At 49.1% G+C, this 17,500-nt stretch overlaps 1 pseudogene across 1 annotated transcript in view; it reads right to left on the bottom strand.

The window, feature by feature from the left end:
- The window catches only part of LOC145652804 (uncharacterized), a 24,344-nt pseudogene extending 11,683 nt beyond the window's left edge, over positions 1-12,661 (bottom strand). The window contains exon 1 of the transcript XR_014119063.1: positions 12,421-12,661. The product of XR_014119063.1 is annotated as an uncharacterized LOC145652804 (transcript). The remainder of the gene's footprint in view (positions 1-12,420) is intronic.
- Between the last annotated feature and the right edge of the window lie 4,839 nt (positions 12,662-17,500).

The raw sequence follows: 17,500 nt of genomic DNA, 5'->3' as shown, positions 1-17,500 counted from the left end.
TCAGTCACCGCAAAGCACTTCCTGGAACGACGGAGGCACTCCCGAACGGCTCAAGGAAAGTTCTAGAAACCGCAGGCGTGAGCGTGGAAGACTTCATCTCTGAGCCACGTTAGCATGTGTGGTGTCAAGATTCTGGAAACTCTGTCGCTGTCACCATGATACCATGGACAGGTGGCTTCTCTTCTCCAGAGAGCCAAGAGACAAGCGGCAACTCGAGCAGTGACATCACTTCCTGTGCCTGGCCCACACATTCCAGAGCGAGTGAATCAGTGAATTCCACACAGTGTTTCGCAAGAGACAGTGTACCTGCTGCCTCAAACTCATCACACACACACACACCGTTCTCAACGCTGATCCACCAGATATTAGACTTTTTGTCCAAGACTTCTGAGACTGGTTTTAACTGGTTTAGAGAGTTTTAAAAAGTTTCATATTCCTCACAGTTATCAGGACATATTTAACCTGCCACTAACACACAAACTCAAACACAAACACAACACAAAGTGAAACACAACACAAACACAACACAAAGTCAAATATGACCTCAAACAAAAAACAAGCAACACAAACACAACCTCAAACTCAAACAGAGCTGGGTTAGTCCATGTCCAAACTCTAGACTTATTAAGTCCTGCTTTGTCACTGGATGAGCCAAACACAGAAGGTCACTGCTGAGGCACCGGTCTGGGAAAGTCTCAGGAAAGTCTTAAGGATACAACCTTTCTTGTGCAGAGAAACTGGGTGTGTTTGGATGACATTGGATTTCATGCATGTCTGCCTTCATTCTTTGAGCACATTGCTGCTTCCTTGGGGAAGTTCAGTGGATATGATTTTTCGATGATATGCTTCCTTCGTATAGACTCTGGACGTGCGGAAAACTAGCAGAAGACCGTGTGACTGGGAAGGCCGGCTAGACAAGGAAGGAAAAGTGTCTGGGATTTCTTTGAACTTCCGCAGCACTTCAAAATTAGACCTCTTTTTTGTGGGGGGTGGGGGTGTGAAGAGAGTGGGGCGCTGTGACATTGCAGCAGGAGTATCGCCAAAGCAGAAGTGAATCTGTCTGGCATGTCTGTTTCACTTTCAGAGTCATTTGAGAGCTTGGGGCTGCGTTCACACGTCTCTCCACCGTATCCAATTCATCAGACACGCCGCAGGAAGAGGAAACAGCCAGCGTCTGATTCCACAGGTGCCCCGAGGTTGGCTTGTGAAGGTCTATCAGACACGTGTCAGTGTGCACAAGCCCGCAGGCCCATGTGTGGTACTCTGCTGGAAGAACAAACTGGAGGCTTCGAAGAAACGGACTTGCTATTGTGCTGTGAAGGACATTCATTTCTAAAAGGCAATCTGAAAGATAAATGTTCCCATGGAGTGTGTGTGTGTGTGAGTGTGCGTGTGTGTGTGTGTGTGTGAATGTGCTTGTGTGTTGATCTTGGTCCTGTCTTATCTTATTTACCCCTAGTTGTGTCTGCTGGCTGAACTGGAGAGGCTGTCCTCGTGCTCCACACACACACACACACACACACACACACACACACACACTCACACACACTCACACACACTCACACACACTCACACGGGCTTTCTGCTTTCCCATGCAGCAAAGTAATATAGTCAGACAAATGGCTGCAGCTCTATCTCCAGTAGGCCATGACTACTGACTACTGACCACAGCTACTGATTATTGATCACAGCTACTGATTACTGACCAAAGCTACTTACTACTGACCAGCACTACTGAAGGTTCTTCATTCTCACTACACCTGTCATGTCCTCATCTCCTGCTGGAGCTGATAGAATGATCCTTGATTCATAGGACACTTGGGAATGAGTGGCCTTAATGTCCCGCAGTCTGTCAGGCAGTGGAATGTACAGGCTAACCCAAATCTCACACACACACACACACACACACACACACACACACACACACACACACACACACACACACACGCACGCACGCACACACACACACACATACACACGCACGCACACGCATACGCAGGGAGGAGAGTAATTGCTGGTCAGGGTTCCGACCAAAGTGGTAACCCTAACCTCAGTGATGAGAGCTCTCCAAAGCCACAACCACTTTACACTGGCAGCCAACACAACTTACCACACACCACACACCACACACACACCACACACCACACACACACACACACACATATACACACACCACACACACACACATATACACACACGACTTTACAACTCACCATACACCAGTGCACTGTATACACTCACTGAATCATCCCATGACTCACCCAATCCCAGCCCAGAGCCACTGACAGAGTCTTGGAGAGAGAGAGAGAGAGAGAGAGAGAGAGAGAGAGAGAGAGAGAGAGAGAGAGAGAGAGAGAGAGAGAGAGATCTATCACATCACAGGTGGTAAATGCAACCCTACACCACTTTTAAATTCAACCCTCACCCACCCTGCGGGGTCACGGCGAAACCACACAGCGCAACATCAACAAACAAACAGATGCTGATGTCGTCCGTGGACGTGACAGCAGAAGTGCAGTGACACTCAGCTGTCACACTCACACACCCTCACACCAGTCAGCCCTCACACACTCCACACACCCTCACACCAGTCAACCCTCACACCAGTCAGCCCTCACACACTCACACACCCTCACACCAGTCAGCCCTCACACTCACACACCCTCACACCAGTCAATCCTCACACACTCACACACCCTCACACCAGTCAATCCTCACACATTCACACACCCTCACACCAGTCAATCCTCACACCAGTCAATCCTCACACACTCACACACCCTCACACCAGTCAGCCCTCACACACTCACACACCCTCACACCAGTCAGCCCTCACACACTCACACACCCTCACACCAGTCAACCCTCACACACTCACACACCCTCACACTAGTCAGCCCTCACACATTCACACACCCTCACACCAGTCAGCCCTCACACACTCACACACCCTCACACCAGTCAGCCCTCACACACTCACACACCCTCACACTAGTCAGCCCTCACACATTCACACACCCTCACACCAGTCAGCCCTCACACACTCACACACCCTCACACCAGTCAATCCTCACACATTCACACCCTCACACCAGTCAGCCCTCACACACTCACACACCCTCACACCAGTCAACCCTCACACCCTCACACCACACACACACACACCATCACCACAGTCCAGTCTAGATATTACATCAGCAAAAACCTGCTTGTACACTGACTTACTGTACAAATCCAGAAAAAACTGTTGTGCGTGCGTGCATGTGTGTGTGTGTGTGTGTGCGTGCGTGCGTGTGTGTGTGCGTGTGTGTATATGTGTGTGTGTGAGTGTGTGTGTGTGTGTGTGAGTGTGTGTGTGTGTGTGTGTGTGTGCGTGCGTGTGTGTATATGTGTGTGTGTGTGAGTGTGTGTGAGTGTGTGTGTGTGTGTGTGAGTGTGTGTGTGTATATGTGTGTGTGTGAGTGTGTGTGTGTGTGAGTGTGTGCTTCCTCTGTGTATCTGTGTGTGCGTTTGAGTGTGTGTGTGTGTGTGTGTGTGTATAAGATGGTGTGTGTATTCTTACTCTCTGTCTCTCTCTGTGTGTGTATGTGTGTGTGCTTTCTCTGTGTATCTGTGTGCATGTGCATTTGAGTGAGTGTGTGTGTGTGTGTGTGTGAGTGAGTGTGAGTGTGTGTGTGTGTGTGAGTGTGTGTGAGTGTGTGTGTGTATATGTGTGTGTGTGAGTGTGTGTGTGTGTGTGTGAGTGTGTGTGTGTGTGTGTGTGAGTGTGTGTGTGTGTGTGTGCGTGTGTGTGTGAGAAGGAGCTTGCAACGGAACAGTGCCTTATCAGTTAGGACATCACTCGCTCTACAGAGAGCGCTGTACAGTAAGGATTATTGTGTGTGACAGAGACATATTGGCGGACAGGACGGAGCTCTTATTTGGGACAGGTGACGTCCCTCAGATAAGTGCAGGCACGCCTCCCCTCATTAGCCTCCCCCTCATCACGTGTCTCTCTGCCTCAATACAGCACGTCTATTCTCCTTTACTTAACAGGATGTCCCTGACGCAGGGAAACGCGCGCGCACTCACACTCACACACTCACACACACACACACACTCACACACACACTCACTCACACACTCACTCACTCACACTCACTCACTCACACACACACACTCACTCACACACTCACACACTCACACTCACTCACTCACACTCATTCACTCACACTCACACTCACTCACTCACTCACACTCACACTCACTCACACTCTCACTCACACACTCACACTCACACACTCACACACACACACATACACACTCACTCACACACACACTCACACTCACTCACACACACTCACTCACACACAGACACTCACTCACACACACACACTCACACTCACTCACACTCACACTCACACTCACTCACACTCACTCACTCACACTCACTCACACACACTCACTCACACACACACACTCACTCACACACACACACTCACTCACACTCACACTCACTCACACTCACACTCACACACTCACTCACACTCACTCACTCACACTCACTCACTCACACTCACTCACACTCACACACACACTCACACACACTCAAACGCACACACACACTCACACACACACACACACACTCACACACTCACTCACACACACTCACACTCACTCACTCACACACACACACACACACACACACACTCACACTCACACACTCACACACACACACACACACACTCACACTCACTCACACACACACACTCACACACACACACACACACTCACACACTCACACTCACTCACTCACACACAAACACACACACTCACACACTCACACACACACTCACACTCACTCACTCACACTCACTCACTCACACACACACACACACACACTCACACACACACACACACACACACTCACACACACACACACACACTCACACTCACTCACTCACACACTCACACTCACTCACACACACACACTCACACTCACTCACTCACACACTCACTCACACTCACACACACACACACACACTCACACTCACTCACACACACACACACACACACACACACTCACTCAAATGCACATGCACACAGATACACAGAGAAAGCACACACACATACACACACAGAGAGAGACAGAGAGTAAGAATACACACACCATCTTATACACACACACACACACACACACACTCAAACGCACACACAGATACACAGAGGAAGCACACACACACACACACACACACACTCACACTCACACACACACACACACACAGATATTGCTAAAGATTTAGTGAGTATTTAGTAAGAACAGCTGCTGAGTATGCTGCAACATTTACAGTGACCCCCCCCCCACACACACACACACACACACACACACACAAAACCTCAGCCCAGCCACAAGTCATGTGCTTGTGTACACAAACCACAAGTCAAAGAGATGTATGCATCACAACACACACACGCGCACATGCACACACCCCCCCCCCACACACACAGGTCCCTGGAGGAGCGTGTGAAACTTCATGAGAGTGTCCTCTCTGGGAACACAGGAAGCCGTGAGACAATACGGAGGCTCTGTGCAGCAAACATACGCACACACACACACACTCCTAGTTATATCCACACATGTAGACACACGAGGGCCACAGAAATAGATTATAGGTATAATAATCAATCGCTCTATTGATTAATCGAGTAATCGGATAAGAAATACTTTTGCTTTATAAAATACCAATAGAACAGCAACAAATATCAAAAAGAATAAAAAAGAATAAAGATATCATGGTCTCTTTAAACGTAAAAACACTCGGTTTCTGCCGTAAAATCTTTTTATTGTACACAGTATCTGAATGTTCTGAACATCATTCAGAACATTTAAGTGCCATATTACACTCTGGGATTTAAATAAAACATTTTATCAAATACAAAAGCAAATAAGTAAATAAACAATTAATTTAATGTGATTTTTAAAAAGTCTCCATGATATTTTCCACGTGTAGGAATATCGTGGATACAGTTATATGGATTACTAGTTTCTCCAGGAATCATTTCAGGCCTAATACACACACACACACACACACACAGTTACATCCACATACAGTGCTTATCAGACTACAGCTCTAGGGCTAAACAATCCAACTAGAAGACAGAGAGACCAGTGTGAAGACAGAGAGACCAGTGTTCAGACAGAGAGACCAGTGTAAAGACAGAGAGACCAGTGTAACAACATGACCCCTAACAAGAACGGCCCTTGTCTTCCTCACTGGGGGCTTGGACTGGGACGTTTGTAAAGCTGCTTTGTGACAACGTCTGTTGTAAAAAGCGCTACAGAAATCAACTTAGATTTTTTACATTTTGATTTTGATCACCCATAACCACTGCTGACCTGCCAGTGAGGAGGCCTGGGCCCCCTGAACGAGCTCTGTGCCGGGGCCCACAGTGAGGCAGCCTGGGCCCCCTGAACGAGCTCTGTGCCGGGGCCCACAGTGAGGCGGCCTGGGCCCCCTGAACGAGCTCTGTGCCGGGGCCCACAGTGAGGCGGCCTGGGCCCCCTGAACGAGCTCTGTGCCAGGGCCCACAGTGAGGCGACCTGGGCCCCCTGAACGAGCTCTGTGCCGGGGCTCACAGTGAACGAGGCCTGGGCCCCCTGAACGAGCTCTGTGCCGGGGCCCACAGTGAAGGAGGCCTTTGGCTTTCGCAAAAAGGACAGAGAAGAAACAAAGAACGAAGACAGAAAGAAAGAGAAGGAATGGAAAAGCGAGGGAGGGAGGGAGGGACAGGCAGAGGATTTACAGGCACTTCCTGTGTAAAACGGCACACTTGAGCTTCCTCGCGATACGTCATGTGGGAGAAGCACCGTGACGGGCAAACACCGCTCCTCACCTCCCATCTCCGCCAAAAACTTAGCACACCATCACATCAACTGCCATGCCAGACGCTGACCTAGGACTGCATGTGGGAAAACACACGGGACTACATGTGGGAAAACACACGGGACTACATGTGGAAAAACACGGGACTACATGTGGGAAAACACACGGGACTATAAGTGGAAAAACACACAGGACTACAAGTGGAATAACACACAGGAATGCATGTGGAAAAACACACGGGACTACATGTGGGAAAACACACGGGACTACATGTGGGAAAATACAGGACTACATGTGTGAAATCACGGGACTACATGTGGGATAACACACGGGAGCTACATGTGGGAAAACACACGGGACTGCATGTGGGAAAACACACGGGACTATAAGTGGAAAAACACACAGGACTACAAGTGGAATAACACACAGGAATGCATGTGGAAAAACACACGGGACTACATGTGGAAAAACACACTGGACTGCATGTGGGAAAACACACGGGACTACATGTGGAAAAACACGGGACAACATGTGGGAAAACACACGAGAATACATGTGGAAAAACACACAGAACTACATGTGGAAAAGCACACGGGACTACATGTGGAAAAACACACGGGACTGCATGTGGAAAAACACACTGAACCTCACATAGAAAAACAGATGGGACTGCATGTGGGAAAATACACAGGACTACATGTGGGCAAACACACTGAACCACATGGAAAAACACAAGGGACTACGTGTGGAAAAACACACTGAACCACGTGTGGAAAAACACACGGAACCACATGTGGAAAAACACACGGAACTACATGTGGAAAAACACACTGAACCACATGTGGAAAAACACACTGAACTACATGTGGAAAAACACACTGAACCACGTGTGGAAAAACACACAGAACCACATGTGGAAAAACACACGGAACCACATGTGGAAAAATACACGGAACTACATGTGGAAAAACACACTGAACTACATGTGGAAAAACACACTGAACCACATGTGGAAAAACATACGGAACTACATGTGAAAAAACACACTGAACCACATGTGGAAAAACACACGGAACTACATGTGGAAAAACACACTGTTAACACATGCAAAACCCGTCCTAGCCGGTCCACTAACCAGCTTCGGGGGACTGTGTGTGTGTGTGTGTGTGTGTGTGGTGACGTCTGTGGGGCAGGCGCACCTTCATAGGACCTGAGATGTGAGAATCTTACGTGAGTACACACAATGCAGGGCGGCGCGGATAAAGTGTGTGTTATTCAAAGCCTGAAAGAACTCTTGAGAATGACGACCGAGTGTGACAAACAAGAATATGACAGACAGCTACACCTATTAATCTTTTGTGCATTAACACCACAGCTATAAATATGATTTAACATGCATTACTTTACTTAATGTTTCTTCGTAAATCGCTCACAAAGCACTGAGTTACTACACATGCAGTATATTACGATGCACAAACAAATTAGCACTTATCATTAGGTAACGTAGGCAAACCAAGGCCTTACTGTCTCATGTGTAGTGTCTCACGTGTGGCATGTCTCACTTAACTGTACAGTGTCTCACGTCTCACTTTACTGTGTAGTGTCTCACGTGTGCAGTGTCTCACTCTGCTCCAAGAGTACTCTAAAGTAGGAATGCCTGTCCAGCCCATGAACTTAGTAAAAGCAGAACATTTTAAAACAGGAAAGAAAACGTTCACTCCTTGAAATATTTGGGCTGTTGCGTCTCCACAGAGACAAGATGAGCAGGGCTTAAGATGGCAGCGTGTGGAGAAGCAGTCATCCCGGTGCATTCCTGCAACGGCCGCTGTGTCCCGCTTTCGTGTGCCAGCAGGGCTTGTGCATTACTCACTGACCTGGGACCAAACAGCCAGAGACTTTACAGTGCATTTGCCCTACACTTTACCATTAGTTGCTGATCTCAGATCAGCTCCGCCAGGACGCTTGCAGCACATACCTATCGTGTCAGGCACTGACATGGAATTAGTAACAAGCTTCCCTGGTAGCCACTGAGCTGAGATCAAAGTGACTGTGCCGGTTCCAAAGTTCTTTCCACAATCCTTTCCCATTACTCACGGAGTGGGAGAGTCAGATACTTAGAGTTAAGGTTCATTAGTCTGTTAACCACTGACCCTGGATCAGGCCATTCCCCCCTCTCACAGTCTAGCCTGACTAGACCCCTGCTGAGTTAAATGAGAAACCTCTCGGCGCCGGACACACCAGCGTCCATACACACACACACACACACACACACGATTGGGGCTTGGTGAACCACGGCATAAGAAAGACACGACCCTGTTTCACGTGTGCTGAGTCACACTGATAGCGTCCGTGATATGGAGGCTCAAACACACCTGCTGTGGATTAGTGCGTGCGTGCGTGTGTGTGTGTGTGTGTGCGCGCGCATGCGTGTGTGTTGTGCGTGCTTGTGTGTGTGTGTGTGTGTGTGTATACACTGCAAGCATCCTGACTAATGTCATTGTCTTGTTTTGAGGATTTCCAGTGTCCTTTGAACCAACTGTAGTGAGTAAGTCGTGATCATAACACACAACAACACGTCACATAACAACAACTATATAACTGCCATCATAATAACGCAGTGATGTGGTATAATGCAGTGATGTGGTATAATGCAGTGATATGGTATTTATGTCATGCAGTCCAACTTTGTTTCAAAGGACAACAGTGGGCGCATGTCTCTCCTGGACTTGTACAGTGATTATCTGCCCTAAACACACACTGCTGGTACCCTGAGCGTCTCCTGAGTCAGCTCACCCTAAAAATCCACGTCTCACCACATGCAGCACAGGACTGACATTAGAAACAGAGCAGGTTAGAGATGGTTCAGGATAGAACGTTTGCTTTCTCAGGCACACACACACACACACACGCACTTTTAACCTGGCTGAATACTGGGCCACCCCAATAACAGGTGCGCTACACAACCTGAGCCCAGCGACACCACAGGTGTGGTCACTCCTTTATGTCTGAGACAGCGAGAGGCAGATAGACAATGCTCTCCACGACACTGGGGAGGAGGACAAAGGCCCAGCGTGCCGGAGCTCTGCTCTAGGGTTACGGGACAGGCCTGTGTTTGAAGTGGGACGCCGAGCGGCTCTGAGCTGGGGTCGGCCGTGGGGTGTTGGGTCGAGGGGAGGGGCCGGTGGGTCTTCACCCGTTTGATAAGACTGACTACATAGCAGTTGTGGGTGGGGCATCCTCGCTCTGTAAACACACGTAGTGGTAAACACACGGAATGACTCTCACTCCACTGTAGTCACGTACACCTGGTACAGAAGCAAACTCTCAAATTCACACACACACACGACCACCCTGGTATGGGCGTTTCACTGTTGGACCTTTGTGGTCGGCGCTTTTGTAAACGCTGGACGGCACTAACGAGGCTGACAGGCTGTTAGGAAGCAGGAAAACTCTCCGTGTGGCATTCCCTCTCTCTCTCACACACACACACACAGGCCCACCAGCATAGGAATGCCTGTTCTGTTTGGATTTAGGAGATATGGAACACACTTCCTGTCTGTGCCCACACCCTAGAGACAGCACATCGATAAGATCAGAGGAGCGAGGGAGGGAGAGAGAGAGAGAGAGAGAGAGAGAGAGAGAGAGAGAGAGAGAGAGAGAGAGAGAGAGAGAGAGAGAGAGAAACAGCGCGATGGGAAAAAAATGAGAGAAGGAACATCTGTGTGTGGAGAGAAGAAGAGAACAAGAGAAAGAGAAAAGCATGTGAGCTTTCAAGGATCCTGTTCCTGATTGCATCTGAAGTGTGTGTGTGTGGGTGGGTACTGTACACAAAGCTCTGATTCCTGTCACTAACATCTGCGCTGACAGGAAGTTTACAATAGGAGTAGCACAGCGCTCCTGGCTTTGCTCCTGCGCGTCCTTCTCATCCGCTGGGAGCGCGTGAGCGATGCAGCCTGCTCGAGATGGCCCTTCATCACAGCGCGCGTAGCGTAAACACCGACATGCCGAACAACTCCAGTTATTCCGTTTCAATAAACAGCGAGACATAAGCGTCGGTGTGCATGCGCGGAAACACCCGAGGCGAGTTTTAAAAGAAACGATCCAACCACGCCGGAGTTACGTATAAGAAAGGAATTTCAATAAAGTGCCTCTGACAGCCCACTCCGCCGCACGCCCGCGGGCTCGCGCACAGGCGAGCGGCAGGGCAAGGCGCGCGCGGGGAAGGGTGCACGCGAGTCCTCTGTTTGTGGTGGCAGGGCGCAGCTGGAAAAAGCAACACGCGACCCGTGAATGGGCCTTTGAGCGCGCGGGAGAAGCCACACTGGCAGGGCTTTCTGCGGGAAATGCCTCCCTGTCTCTCGCGCAGGTCTATCCGGTCCACCGGCCCTGGCCCCGGTACTAAATGACCACGTGCCGTCGCACTAAGTCTCTGGACCTTCAAAGGACGTTGGAACAGTTTGGACCGATAAAACATGAACGTGGGAATCTGGTTTTCGGTAATGGAAAGCACTGGCGCGTTTAATCGCGCGCTCTGCCCCAAGCCAGGAGGATTTTGTGCTGGATCGCGACGCCCACACGCGCGGCGTTTCCGGCGCGCACTGACTTGAACTTGAGGAGCCGTCAGTAGGTGTGTGTGCGTGTGTGTGTGTGTGTGTAAGAGAGTGAGTGAGTGTGTGTGAGAGAGAGTGAGTGAGTGTGTGTGAGAGTGAGTGAGTGAGTGAGTGAGTGAGTGAGTGAGTGAGTGTGTGTGTGCCGTAGTCTTCTCTTCTCGGTCCAGTGTGTTCCAGGGCAGGAAAGAAAGTTATGAGACGTACAAAAAACGAGTAGAACAACTTAAGCGTGAAATCTGAGAGACCAGTGACTAAGTAAACAAATAATTTCAAGGCAGGAAGCTGAAGACACCAGTGCAGTTATAATGTGTAATACCTTAGAAATAACATTTGGGTTTTTTTTAGTTTCGTGTGACAACCCTACTGAGTCTCTGCCATCTTGCACAGCACCAAATGTCACAGCGCAAAAGCGTAGTTTACAAAATCACAACACTATTGTAGTTTACAAAATCACAGCACTAGTGTAGTTTTCAAAATCACAGTGTTAAAGTATAGTTTACAAAAGCACAGCACTCGTGTAGTTTACAAAATCACAGTGCTAAAGAGTTGTTTTCAGAATCAACAACCAACACCCGATCTGAACACCGTGGAAATCGTAGGCGCCGTCTTCGCCGGGCCAACGTCGAGAAACCTGCCTACATTTAGTGGACAACATTCAGGATCCATTCGCACTAACAGCTTACAACCGCTGTGTCATAAATATACGGTCAAAACCGACAACATTTCGCCTCTAAAATGCTACAGTCGTCCATAACGTGAATTTTCGTAAGCGCCACCAACTGGTTTCAATTAGGCTATTAACCTATTTATTTTGCAGTACAGTAACCTAATTGTTTTGATTCAAAGGCAAAAGTCGGAAACAAAAAGTTAATATTTTGTACTTTCGGGCTGCCCGGGGGTCCGTAGTCTTTACCAAACCGCTTTCACGGTAGCCTGCCGTTTCTTACCGTGCGCTTCATTGCGTCTCGGGCAGTCCTGCTCCGGTACGGCGAACTTCCCAACATTCCCAAATCTTCTCCACGAACTACGAACACAATCGCTGTTGCTCACCAGCTTCATACATCCAAGGTCGGCCAAGCTTCCACTAGCCGGTTCTCGTCATTTTACGGATGGAGGTACAGCTCGGAGACCTTCAGAGACCCCCACCCGCAACTCGCCCTGCGCCAAAATAATCCAAAACTTTGGAGACTTTGCCTTACGTCCGTCGACGTCAACGCGCCGGCGTCCAATCAAAGCCCGGAGCGTCCTTCGGGCCCGCCCAGTGAGAGTGCCGTGATTTATACTGGCCTATACTGGTCTTGTGCTGGGCTTATACTGTGCTTCTACATGTACACCAGCCGCGGATGGTAAACACCTTCCAGTTACAAGTGATCAGATGCACGCGTGTAGGTGTGTGAATGTCTGCGGAGGGGATAGTGCACGCGGGGAGTCCCCCCGACTCCACTGGCACGAGCTCATTCTTCGTGCCTCCATTCTGATGCAACGCGAAAATATTGTGAAATCATGTTCGCGTGACCCAGGCTGTCGTCGCTCGTTCATGTGCATGCATGAATCCACCTTCCGTACAATCCACCGCCCGTAAATTAGAGCTTCACTGTAAAGGGACTTTTGGAGGGGAAACTTGTTTGCAGGTCACTGTACAGTTGAAAAATGTGCTCGAACTTGAATATGAACATAGAACAAAAACACACTTTACGTAAAACACTGCGAGCTCCGTCTTTGTTTTGTATTTTGTAAAGGCTCTTAAGACAATAACGCGATAATAAAGGTGTTGATAAAAGCGACGTGTTCATGCGCTAGTGTTGACGACACTAGAAAATAATAAGTTCGCCTCTCCCGTTCTGTCGGGTTTGTCCTGAGATTTACGGTGAAACGCTCCGTCACCTCGTCTGTCATCACGGTTAGCAGGGACGTCACTCGCTGCTCTGTTCTCTGATTACCCCGCTAACATACCCCAACACACACACACACGCACACACACACATGCAAAGATGAGTAAACACAGTGTGTCTGTGCATCGCTCAGCCCCCACAGGGACACTCGGGGGGTGGAGGAGGGGTACGGAGTTGGGGGCGTTAGAGGTCATGAACTGCCATTGTGCTGAGTGACTCCCACTGTGAAGCCCAACCTCTGCTCACCAGCTTATAACTCAGCCTCACAGTGCATACAGATAGTGACAAGAGGTCAAATTCCCATTCACTGGGAGAGGGTCTTGGCCAAGTCGCTCGACAACAACAGAGCACTTATTCGTCAGTTACAGGCTGAGAGACAGTGTCCGGCTTTCCACGGTCACTGAACCCTTCTACGACGTGACGGTAATGAGCACAGCTCATCTTTATCATCTCCGGAGGGGAATGTTATATAAGTCGTGTGATACGTAATAAACGTAGGTCACGCAGAAAGACCAGAGTCACGTTCCACTGGAAAATAGCGCACTGTCTCTTTAAGACATCCTTCCATGCCTGCGTGAGCCCCGCCCACTCCCTGCACACGCTAGCCCTCAGATGGGCTTGTGGCACAGGGAATGGCAGACTGTCTGTTTAAGGGGCGTGGCTGTGTAGGGATACTGACAGGTGGGCATGTGAACTATGCCACGCTCGAGGCAGGCCTGGGTAGCGTAACGCCCAGAGGTCAAAGATCCGGCCAAAGGTATAGGAGAACGGGTCATGGCCGTATCTGCTGTAGTTTATAAAAGGATCTGACCGGGTGATTAGAGATTAGGGCAGTTAATGGAGCTTTTCCTCACACTCTGCCATTACTACCACGGGGGGTGGAGCCTGTGTAATCACTTCCTGATGTCACTGTGTATCAGACCTCAACAAATACTTATAGAAACACCCATAATATCTTCCTGTGTATCAGACCTCAGAACCACCCACCTGATCTAGGATCTTATTTTGACAGTCATTCATTGAAATGAATAGGATGAACGTAATTAAATGGGCAGAGCATTTGATCCCAGACCAGTGGTTGTAACACGCAGACACCCAGGGCTTGGGTCCACAGTGCAGGGTGTGGGGGGGCATTCATGCTGTGGTTGGGAGCGGAGTTCACAGATGCATGCTTGACCACCACAGTCATGTGGAAACCACTGGTGCTCCACAGAGGTTACCCTGTGGAAATGAGGCCCCCCACATGGAGGCAGCAGGCCTGGCCTGTGTGTGTATGTGTGTGTGTGTGTGTGTGTGCACGCGACACTGGACTAGCACAGCCATGTTGTTTATAACACACTCTTACACACACACACACACACACACACACACACACACACACACACACACACACAGCAGCTGTAAGACAGAGGAGTGGGGGCGACAGCTTCAGCTAGCCTGACAGAAGCCAGCACTTGTGGTATAAACAGATCTGGGGTCAGTTTTGGTTGTGTACACCTCCTTGAGCGTGGATGTGCCATCACATCTGTGTCCTGATCCTGGACCAGTGCTCACACCGGGTCGGAGACCGGCAGCACTGGTCAGATTCCTTCTGACCTAATGACCTCAGTCAGATGCGGAATACTGGTCCAGGTCCTTCAGTAATCCACTCTTTCAGAGTCAAACTGCTGACCTAGGATCAGGGTCTGGGCCTGAGCATAATGACAGTGTGTGTGTGTGTGTGTGTGTATATATATAGCATTGCAACATGTTTTGTCATGTCACTGATATCAGATCAAAGCCAAAGTCAAACATTCAAGGAATTAATCATTTAACTGCTAATTGTGAATGGTGTGTTAATGGTTAATGGTTAATGGTTAATGGTTGAATCGTTCGCTGTTAGCATCAAAGCTCCGGTCAGGAGCCTGTATCAGGCTAGTCTGTAATCTTACCCATCAACCTGCTATCATCTAGAGCAACACAGTGTCCTGTGTTTGTAAACTCTGTGGAGTTTAAAGGGTTAAAACCCTCTGCCTTCTCTAACCAATATTAATCAATACAGTCATCAATTACCCATCAACCATGCGACCACTTGTTTTCGGGCGATGTCACAGGGTACGTGCAGGAGAGTGCTTCCTCCGAGAGCAGATGGGGAAACAGATAGAGGGGTGCTGGGGGTGTGGGGGGTGTTGGGGGTGTGGGGGGGGGGGGTGTGGGGTGGGAAGGACGGGTGGAAATAAAGTCGAAGGAAAAACTTCCTGAGCGTCACGGCCTTATCTGGTGAAGCCTGCCTAGCATTGTTCCTCAAGTGTGTGATGACAACAGAACAGCCATCGTCTGTGTGTGTGTGTGTCTGTGTGTGTGTGTCTGTGTGTGTGTGTGTGTGTGTGTGTGAGTGTGTGTGTGTGTGTGTGTGTGAGTGTGTGTGTGTGTTTGTGTGTGTGAGTGTGTGTGTGTGTGTGAGTGTGTGTGTGTGTGTGAGTGCGTGTGTGAGTGCGTGTGTGTGTGCGTGTGAGTGTGCGTGTGTGCGCGTGTGCGTGTGAGTGTGTGTGTGTGTGTGTACGTGTGTGTGTGTGTGTGTGTGTGTGTGAGTGTGTGTATATGTGTGAGTGTGTGTGTGTGTGTGTGTGCGTGTGTGTGTGTGTGTGTGAGTGTGTGTGTGTGTGTGTGAGTGTGTGTGTGTGTGTGTGTGTGTGAGTGTGTGTGTGTGTGTGTGTGTGAGTGTGTGTGTGTGAGTGTGTGTGTGTGTGTGTGTGTTGGGGGGGTATGTATTCAGAGCTTTTTGCATGTATATTTCCACGTGTCTTTGAATGTGTTTGCATTAAGGGCGTGGCTGTGGTCACGTGATTGCGTGGGAGCTGATTGTATACCTGCAGTACCAGATGGGTGACAGTGACTCCGCCCCTCAGCTCAGACACAGGAGCAGAAGGCCCCAGAATATGACTGACTCCGCCCTTCAGCTACCCCCCCCCCCCCACTGGCATCAGAACGTTCCACAACACAACTGACTCCGCCCCCACAGCTCCGCCCACTCACCCCTTGCCATGACCGCGGTGGCAGGAGCCAGACCGGACAGGCCAGAACCCAAAATATCCCAGCATCCTCTCCCAGGAGACACAGCACAACACAACAGACTGAGAGCGTCAAGCCTCTCCTCAGACTCTCTCACACACACACACACACACACACACACACACACACACATACGCACACACACACACGCACACGAGCGCGCTCACACACACACACACAAGTGAAAGTTTTTATTTCTCTCTGCACTGTAAAGCAGGTGGGACGTTTCACATGGTGAGAGCGTTCAGCGGCAGGGACCTCTGTTCCGGAGTGTTCCGGAGTGTTCCGGAGCGTTGAGCATTCCGGTGATTCAGTTGTTTTTTCCTGTGTCACGTCTTGTGCTCAGCAGGCCAAGAGGGACCTGAGGTCACCTAGATGTCTTAAACACTGCCGACATCAACATCCCTCTCTCTCGCTCTCTCTCTCTCTCTCTCTCTCTCTCTCGCTCTCTCTCTCTCTCTCTTTCTCTTCCTCTCTCTCTCTCTCGCACTCTCTCTCATTCTCTCCCTCTCTCTCTCTCTCTCTCACACACACACTCTCTCTATCTCATTCTCTCCCTCTCTCTCCTTCAGTAGCTTTATTGTCGTGACCGTATGCAGTAACAGTTTTGCAGTATTAAAATAAATAACATGAGCGAACCTTTACAATTAAGGACATGAAGAATTCTGTTATAATAAAGAACTTGAAGAGAAAGTGTAGTTGGTCTAAAATAATAATAGGAAAAAGTGAAAGGGAAGAGCATAAATAACAATAAGGAAACAATAAGTAATTAGGTAAGTACATAAAGGTGTTCATAAACTGAGCAATAGCATGTGTTAGCATGTGTGTTAGTGTGTGTAGCGTGTGTTAGCATGTGTGTTAGTGTGTGTTAGCGTGTGTTAGTGTCTGTGTTAGTGTGTGTTAGCATGTGTGTTAGTGTGTGTTAGCATGTGTTAGTGTCTGTGTTAGTGTGTGTTAGCGTGTGTGTTAGCGTGTTAGCGTGTGCTAGTGTGTGTTAGCATGTGTGTTAGTGTGTCTGTTAGTGTGTGTTAGTGTGTGTTAATGTGTGTTAGCGTGTGTTAGCGTGTGTGTTAGTGTGTGTTAG

This window comes from Electrophorus electricus, chromosome 21 (genome assembly GCF_041902795.1).
Source record: "Electrophorus electricus isolate QZ-2024a chromosome 21, ASM4190279v1, whole genome shotgun sequence".
NCBI classification, from domain to species: domain Eukaryota; kingdom Metazoa; phylum Chordata; class Actinopteri; order Gymnotiformes; family Gymnotidae; genus Electrophorus; species Electrophorus electricus.
The sequence above is the reverse complement of the archived record's forward strand: the minus strand, read 5'-3'. Positions and strand labels throughout refer to the sequence as shown.